An 8,379-nucleotide genomic window follows, 5' to 3' on the forward strand; every position below is an offset into this window, starting at 1 on the left:
GGGAGAAACCTAGAGAGGAACCAGGCTCTGAGCAGTGGCCAGTCCTCTTCTGGCTGTACTGGGTAACAAATGACTTAATATAAGTATGCTGTACAATACAGGGGAATAAAACTATTCTAAAGTGTTACGAGCCATATCATCCTCCACTCACTATCACAAGGGTTAGTAACCATCAGGGCTGGGGTCAATTCCATATCAATTCACATTTTTAAATTTGACTAATTCAGCAGACACTCTTATCCAGAGTGACTTACAATAGTACATTCATCTTAAGATAGCTAGGTGAGACAACAACGCATCACAATCGTATCAATTACATTTTCTCTCAAGAAAGTATTCATCATCAAAGTCAGTTCTCGTGGGAAAACAAAAGTGTGGGGGGGGATTTAAGATACTCTACAAAGAGGAAGGGTTTCAGACGTGTTTAAAAGATGGGCAGGGACTCTGCTGTCTTGACTTTAGGGGGAAACTTGTTCCACCATTGGGGTGCCAGGACAGAGAAGAGCGTTGACTGGGAGGTGTGGGAGCTGCCCTCCCTTAGGGGTGGGAGGGCCAAGAGACCATAGGTGGCAGAACGTGGCGCTTGCGATGGGATGTAGGAAAGGTCTTACTCAACGGATGTTGTAGAGCAGGGTTCCCCAATTAGATTTCCCTAAGGGCCAAATTTGGTCAGGCATGCCAAGCCGAGGGCCAACATGTTTGTTTTTTTGGCGACAGTTTTATGTTTTATCAGTTTTCACTTCTATTGTGATTTTATAATTATTAGTAGTGGTGTTAGGAGTCACATAAGAGAAAAATGAAAAATACTAAATTAGTCCAAAACCAACTATTTAATTATGAAATGCCCCTGGAGCATATTCTGTGCAAACAGTCAGCAAACAAAAAGTCCAGCAAACACATTCACACACACACACACACACACACACACACACACACACACACACACACACACACACACAGTGCCCACTTCTGTCTGGAACACCCATGCTTTGGATATCTGCGTTCAGACGGTCTTTCTAAGAGAAGAGACAGAAGGACAAACACAGACAGACAGAGATCTTTAGTTAGGTACTTTTCAAATGTGTTATCAGAATATGCCACATTAGTTTTTAAACTTTTAAAATATGTGAACCAAATAATATCAAGCTGTTAACAACCAAAAGTGTTTGATATTAATGTGACAATATAATTATTTAGCTTTTGTTGGTGTATTATTTTTTTATTGCTGTGTATTACATTTTAAATTTTACTAACTAGTTGGATGCCATTTACTTTTATTTAAGCTGTGTAGCATATTTAGTAGGAAACATGCTATTAAATATGAAATGGTTATTTCATTTTAATAATTATTATACCACAAGAAGATTGAAAAATAGCAAAAAAATAATTGGATCTGGTTCACTCACCAATCAGTGAGAGAAGTGAGAGCTACGGGATGAGGCAACCTTTCTGATGTCAGGCTTGTATTCTGTTGTGGCAATCCTGAGGCACTGTCCAAGATGTGAATCTGAGAGTCTGTTTCTGTCCTGGCTCTTGATAGCATTCATTGAAGAAAATGCTGATTCACAGATGTATGTTGAGGGGAACATCGTGAGTAGGAGCATTGCAATATCTCTGGTGTTTTTAAAACGAGCTTGGGGAACCACGTTGATCCAAAAGTCACTCACCAGTGCATCCTTGTGTTGAGCTTTGAGCAAATCAGATGTTCCCATCTCCAAGATTTCCATCTGAAGAGCAGCCTCATCTATGGAAGGCACCAGCTTTTTGGCCTCTGCAGTCCACTGGCCGTCAGCTGACACAGAAAACGACTGTCTTACGAAGAGAAGGATGTCAGCTGAGAGTTTAGGGGAGCTTTCAAATCTTTCCTTGAAGTTTTCTGCCAGCCTGGACACAAAATCCTTCATTGCTGGATCTTCCAGCATTTTATTCTTCTCACAATGCTCAAGCAGACGTGGAAAGTGCAACTTTCTCCCATGAATGTCTCTCTCCAGGAGGTGCAGCTTTGACCGGAAAGCTTCAATTGCCTCATACATGTCAGCAACAGTGTGGTTCTTGCCTTGTAGTCGCAGGTTAAGGTGATTTAGATGAGACATGATGTCACACAAAAAGGAACATCTGATATCACCTTGTTGTCAGTTAAAAAGCTCAAAAAGTCACTGATTTTTCTGGGTAGTTTGCATTAAAACTGGCAGCATGAATATAGTTAAAATGCCGCTTCAGATTGTCCGCTTTGATTACAGCTACAGTCTGCATGCATATTAAGCATGTGGGCTTAGCACTGTTGTGGTCCGGTAAAAAAAAGCAATACCTCTCAGTCCAGTCAGTTTTGAACTGACGGTTCTCCTGGTCTACCTTGCGTATCTTGGCGAATGCCATGTTGGTTTGACTGGATTTAATATTTTTTTGTGAGGAAGTGGTCAGTCCTTTCGATGAAAGAGGGTTAACTGGCGAGCGGCTGCGGCTACTGTGTGTGTATGACACTACACTAGGTAGCTAGTCGAGTGGAGACGAGTACGCAAAGCGCGCGAGGCACGTCTTACGTATGCACGCGGTAAAGTCCACAGGTCAAGGTGTGGGATCATTTCAAAATAAAGCAGAGCCGCGGATATTAAATTCATGTTTATTTTAACAAGTGAATGCCAATGCTGTCAGTGTGGGCTAGACATTTGGCTCTTGCGGGACGGATCTGGCCCGCGGGCCGCTTATTGGGGTTGGCTGTTGTAGAGCATGAACCTGCAGGAGCGAGTCACTGCTTTGATGTTTGCAGAGCACGCCAAGGTTCTTTGCACTCTGGGAATGGGACACCGTGGAGTTGTCAACCATGATGGACAGGCCTTAGAGCGGGCAGGTCTTTCCCGGGAGGAAGAGTTGCTCCGTTTTGTTGAGGTTGAGCTTGAACCTGTGGTCCGAACCTGTGGTCCGACATACAAGCTGAGATATCAGCCAGGCACGCAGAGATGCGTGTTGCCACCTGGGTGTCAGAAGGGGGGAATTTGAAGATTAGTTGAGTGGCATCCACATAACAATGATAGGAGAGACCATGTGAGGAGAGGGCCTAGAACTGAGCCCTGGGGGACACCAGTAGTGCACGTGATGCAGACACAGATCCTCTCCACACCACCTGGTAGGAGTGACCTGCCAGGTAGAATACAATCCAGGAGAGTGCAGAGCCTGAGATGACGAACCCTGAGAGGGTGGAATGGAGGATCTGATGGTTCATGGTGTCAAAGGCATACATCTAGGAGGATGAGAACAGAGGAGAGAGTCAGCTATGGATTCTTTGTCTTTCTCTTCCTGTCTGATCATGTTTAGATACTTAATGTTTTGGTAATGTCAGTATTGACTTGTAACTTAGGCTTTATGACTTGGGCAGAAGGTAACTGAAAGGTTGCTGGTTTGAATCCCCGAGCCGACAAGGTGAAAAATCTGTCGATGTGCCCTTGAGCAAGGCACATAACCCTAGTTCCTCTAACAATTAAAAAAATGTAAGTAAATCGTTAATTTTACAATGTCATTAAATCTATTTACCTTTAGTATTCCAATATCAGACCAATTCTTGCTAGTCAACACAACTCATTGCCTAATGCTTGCTTGCATATTTTAATAATCTTTATGGTGTCAGATAAACATTTTAGTAGACTTTGTTAATACATAAATTGAAGTATTTTCATGAGTAGCAGGTGAGGTGTACTGTACATATGATCACTAAAGAACCTACTCTTACCATGAGAAACAGATTTCCCAATCTTCTCCTCCTCTTCTTCATCTTTAATGTTGACATTCAGCTCCAGTGTTTGACTGCAGTCTTACAGCTTCACTGATGCCATCTCTGGATCCTGCTTAGCAAACTGGGCTCCACTGTCACAATCAGGACCCAGTGACTGTAAGTTTGGACTCAGTGTGGAAGGAGAGAGGCAGGCTGGGTTTGTACTCACTGTTAATTACATTTACATCATTTAGCAGACGCTCTTATCCAGAGCGACATACAAATTGGTGCATTCAACTTACAGTGGGGAAAAAAAGTATTTAGTCAGCCACCAATTGTGCAAGTTCTCCCACTTAAAAAGATGAGAGAGGTCTGTAATTTTCAACCTAGGTACACGTCAACTATGACAGACAAAATGAGAAAAAAAAATCCAGAAAATCACATTGTAGGATTTTTAATGAATTTATTTGCAAATTATGGTGGACAATAAGTATTTGGTTAATAACAAAAGTTTCTTATATACCCTTTGTTGGCAATAACACAGGTCAAACGTTTTCTGTAAGTCTTCACAAGGTTTTCACACACTGTTGCTGGTATTTTGGCCCATTCCTCCATGCAGATCTCCTCTAGAGCAGTGATGTTTTGGGGCTGTCGCTAGGCAACACAGACTTTCAACTCCCTCCAAAGATTTTCTATGGGGTTGAGATCTGGCTAGACCACTCCAGGACCTTGAAATGCTTCTTACGAAGTCACTCCTTCGTTGCCCGGGCGTTGTTTGGGATCATTGTCATGCTGAAAGACCCAGCCACGTTTCATCTTCAATGCCTTTGCTGATGGAAGGAGGTTTTCACTCGAAATCTCACGATACATGGCCCCATTCAATCTTTCCTTTACACGGATCAGTCGTCCTGGTCCCTTTGCAGAAAAACAGCCCCAAAGCATGATGTTTCCACCCCCATGCTCCACAGTAGGTATGGTGTTCTTTGGATGCAACTCAGCATTCTTTGTCCTCCAAACACGACGAGTTGAGTTTTTACCAAAAAGTTCTATTTTGGTTTCATCTGACCATATCACATTCTCCCAATCCTCTTCTGGATCATCCAAATGCACTCTAGCAAACTTCAGACGGGTCTGGACATGTACTGGCTTAAGCAGGGGGACACGTCTAGCACTGCAGGATTTGAGTCCCTGGCGGCATAGTGTGTTACTGATGGTAGGCTTTGTTACTTTGGTCCCAGATCTCTGCAGGTCATTCACTAGGTCCCCCCGTGTGGTTCTGGGATTTTTGCTCACCCTTCTTGTGATCATTTTGACCCCACGGGGTGAGATCTTGCGTGGAGCCCCAGATCGAGGGAGATTATCAGTGGTCTTGTATGTCTTCCATTTCCTAATAATTGCTCCCACAGTTGATATCTTCAAACCAAGCTGCTTACCTATTGCAGATTCAGTCTTTCCAGCCTGGTGCAGGTCTACAATTTTGTTTCTGGTGTCCTTTGACAGCTCTTTGGTCTTGGCCATAGTGGAGTTTGGAGTGTGACTGTTTGAGGTTTTGGACAGATGTCTTTTATACTGATAACAGGTTCAAACAGGTGCCATTAATACAGGTAACGAGTGGAGGACAGAGGAGCCTCTTAAAGAAGGTCTGTGAGAGCCAGAAATCTTGCTTGTTTGTAGGTGACCAAATACTTATTTTCCACCATAATTTGCAAATAAATTCATTAAAAATCCTACAATGTGATTTTCTGGATTTTATTTCCTCAATTTGTCTGTCATAGTTGACGTGTACCTATGATGAAAATTATAGGCCTCTCTCATCTTTTTAAGTGGGAGATCTTGCACAATTGGTGGCTGACTAAATACTTTTTTTCCCCACTGTACATTAATTAGGACCTAAGGGGAAGGCATAGGCCCAACCATTTGGGAGCCAGGCCCACCCATCAGCCAATAAGAATTATTTTCCCCCACTAAAGGGCTTTATTACAGATATAAATACTCCTCAGTTTCATCAGCTGTCCGGGTGGCTGATCTCAGATTATCCTGCAGGTGAAGAAGCCAGATGTGGAGGTCCTGGGCTTGCACGGTTACACGTGGTCTGCGGCTGTGAAGCCAGTTGGACGTTCTGCCAAATCCTCTGTAGAGAAATTTACATTAAATTCTCTGGCAACAGCTCTTGTGAACATTCCTGCAGTCAGCATGCCAATTGCGCACTCCCTCAAAATGTAGACATCCGTGGCATTGTGTTGTGTGACAAAACTGCACATTTCAGAGTGGCCTTTCATTGTACCCAGCACAAGGTGCACCTGTGTAATGATCATGCTGTTTAATCAGCTTCTTGGTATGCCACAACTGTCAGGTGGATTGATTATCTTGGCAAAGGAGAAATGCTCATTAACAGAAATGGAAACAAATTTGTTTACCAAATTTGAGAGAAATACGTTTTTTGTGCATCTGGAAAATTTATGGCATCTTTTATTTTAGCTCATGAAACATGGGACCAACACTTTACATGTCAAGTTTATATATTTTTTCAGTATAGTTTTAGAAGACAATTAACTAAATACGTAGTCATTTCATTTTAATTGTCACATGCTTGGTAAACAACAGGTGTAGACTAACAGTGAAATGTTGACCAACAATGGAGAACACAATACAACAATTATAATAATAGGAAAAAGATTGTAGCATGAGGAATTAATACACAATGAGCAATGGTAACTTGGCTATATATAGTGGGGAGAACAAGTATTTGATACACTGCCAATTTTGCAGGTTTTCCTACTTACAAAGCATGTAGAGGTCTGTAATGTTGTATCATAGGTACACTTCAACTTTGAGAGACGGAATCTAAAACAAAAATCCAGAAAATCACATTTTATGATTTTAAAGTAATTAATTTGCATTTTATTGCATGACATAAGTATTTGATCACCTACCAACCAGTAAAAATTCCGGCTCTCACAGCCCTGTTAATTTTTTCTTTAAAAAGCCCTCCTGTTCTCCACTCATTACCTGTATTAACTGCACCTGTTTGAACTCGTTACCTGTATAAAAGACGCCTGTCCACACACTCAATCAAACAGACTCCAACCTCTCCACAATGGCCAAGACCAGAGAGCTGTGTAAGGACATCAGGGATAAAATTGTAGACCTGCACAAGGCTGGGATGGGCTACAGGACAATTGGCAAGCAGCTTGGTGAGAAGGCAACAACTGTTGGCGCAATTATTAGAAAATGGAAGAAGTTCAAGATGACGGTCAATCACCCTCGGTCTGGGGCTCCATGCAAGATCTCACCTCATGGGGCATCAATGATCATGAGGAAGGTGAGGGATCAGCCCAGAACTACACGGCAGGACCTGGTCAATGACCTGAAGAGAGCTGAGACCACAGTCTCAAAGAAAACCATTAGTAACACACTACGCCGTCATAGATTAAAATCCTGCAGCGCACGCAAGGTCCCCCTGCTCAATCCAGCGCATGTCCAGGCCCGTCTGAAGTTTGCCAATGACCATCTGGATGATCCAGAGGAGGAATGAGAAGGTCATGTGGTGTGATGAGACAAAAATAGAGCTTTTTGGTGTAAACCACTCGCCGTGTTTGGAGGAAGAAGAAGGATGAGTACAACCCCAAGAACACCATCCCAACCGTGAAGCATGGAGGTGGAAACATCATTCTTTGGGGATGCTTTTCTGCAAAGGGGACAGGACGACTGCACCGTATTGAGGGGAGGATGGATGGGGCCATGTATCGCGAGATCTTGGCCAACAACCTCCTTCCCTCAGTAAGAGCATTGAAGATGGGTCGTGGCTGGGTCTTCCAGCATGACAACGACCCGAAACACAAAGCCAGGGCAACTAAGGAGTGGCTCCGTAAGAAGCATCTCAAGATCCTGGAGTGGCCTAGCCAGTCTCCAGACCTGAACCCAATAGAAAATCTTTGTAGGGAGCTGAAAGTCCGTATTGCCCAGCGACAGCCCCCGAAACCTGAAGGATCTGGAGAAGGTCTGTATGGAGGAGTGGGCCAAAATCCCTGTTGCAGTGTGTGCAAACCTGGTCAAGACCTACAGGAAACGTATGATCTCTGTAATTGCAAACAAAGGTTTCTGTACCAAATATTAAGTTCTGCTTTTCTGATGTATCAAATACTTATGTCATGCAATAAAATGCAAATTAATTACTTAAAAATCATACAATGTGATTTTCTGGATTTTTGTTTTAGATTCCGTCTCTCACAGTTGAAGTGTACCTATAATAAAATTTGTAGACCTCTACATGTTTTGTAAGTAGGAAAACCTGCAAGATCGGCAGTGTATCAAATACTTGTTTTCCCCACTGTACATGGTGTGCCAATACCTAGTCAATGATAGCTCGGCTATATACAGTGCAATCTGAAAGTATTCAGACCCCTTGACTTTTTCCACATTTAATTACGTTACAGCCATATTATAAAATTGATTAAATAGTTTTTTTCCCCTCAATCTACACACAATACCCCATAATGTCTAAGCAAAATACAGGTTTTTAGACGTTTTTCCTAATTTATTAATTAAAAAACTGAAATATCAAATTTACATACGTTTTCAGACCCTTTACTCAGTACTTTCTTGAAGCACCTTTGGCAGCAATTACAACATTGAGTCTTCTTGGGTATGACGCTAAAAGCTTGGCACACCTG

General features: G+C 42.5%; 1 long non-coding RNA gene across 1 annotated transcript; it reads right to left on the reverse strand.

The window, feature by feature from the left end:
• Positions 1–230: 230 nt before the first annotated feature.
• Positions 231–3,764, reverse strand: LOC121560958. Its single transcript, XR_005999074.2, has 3 exons — positions 3,725–3,764; positions 1,407–3,238; positions 231–1,016 (listed from the first exon to the last, which is right to left on the reverse strand). It is a non-coding gene; the product is annotated as an uncharacterized LOC121560958 (long non-coding RNA).
• Between the last annotated feature and the right edge of the window lie 4,615 nt (positions 3,765–8,379).

This window comes from Coregonus clupeaformis, unplaced genomic scaffold, assembly GCF_020615455.1.
Source record: "Coregonus clupeaformis isolate EN_2021a unplaced genomic scaffold, ASM2061545v1 scaf0883, whole genome shotgun sequence".
Lineage (NCBI taxonomy): Eukaryota > Metazoa > Chordata > Actinopteri > Salmoniformes > Salmonidae > Coregonus > Coregonus clupeaformis.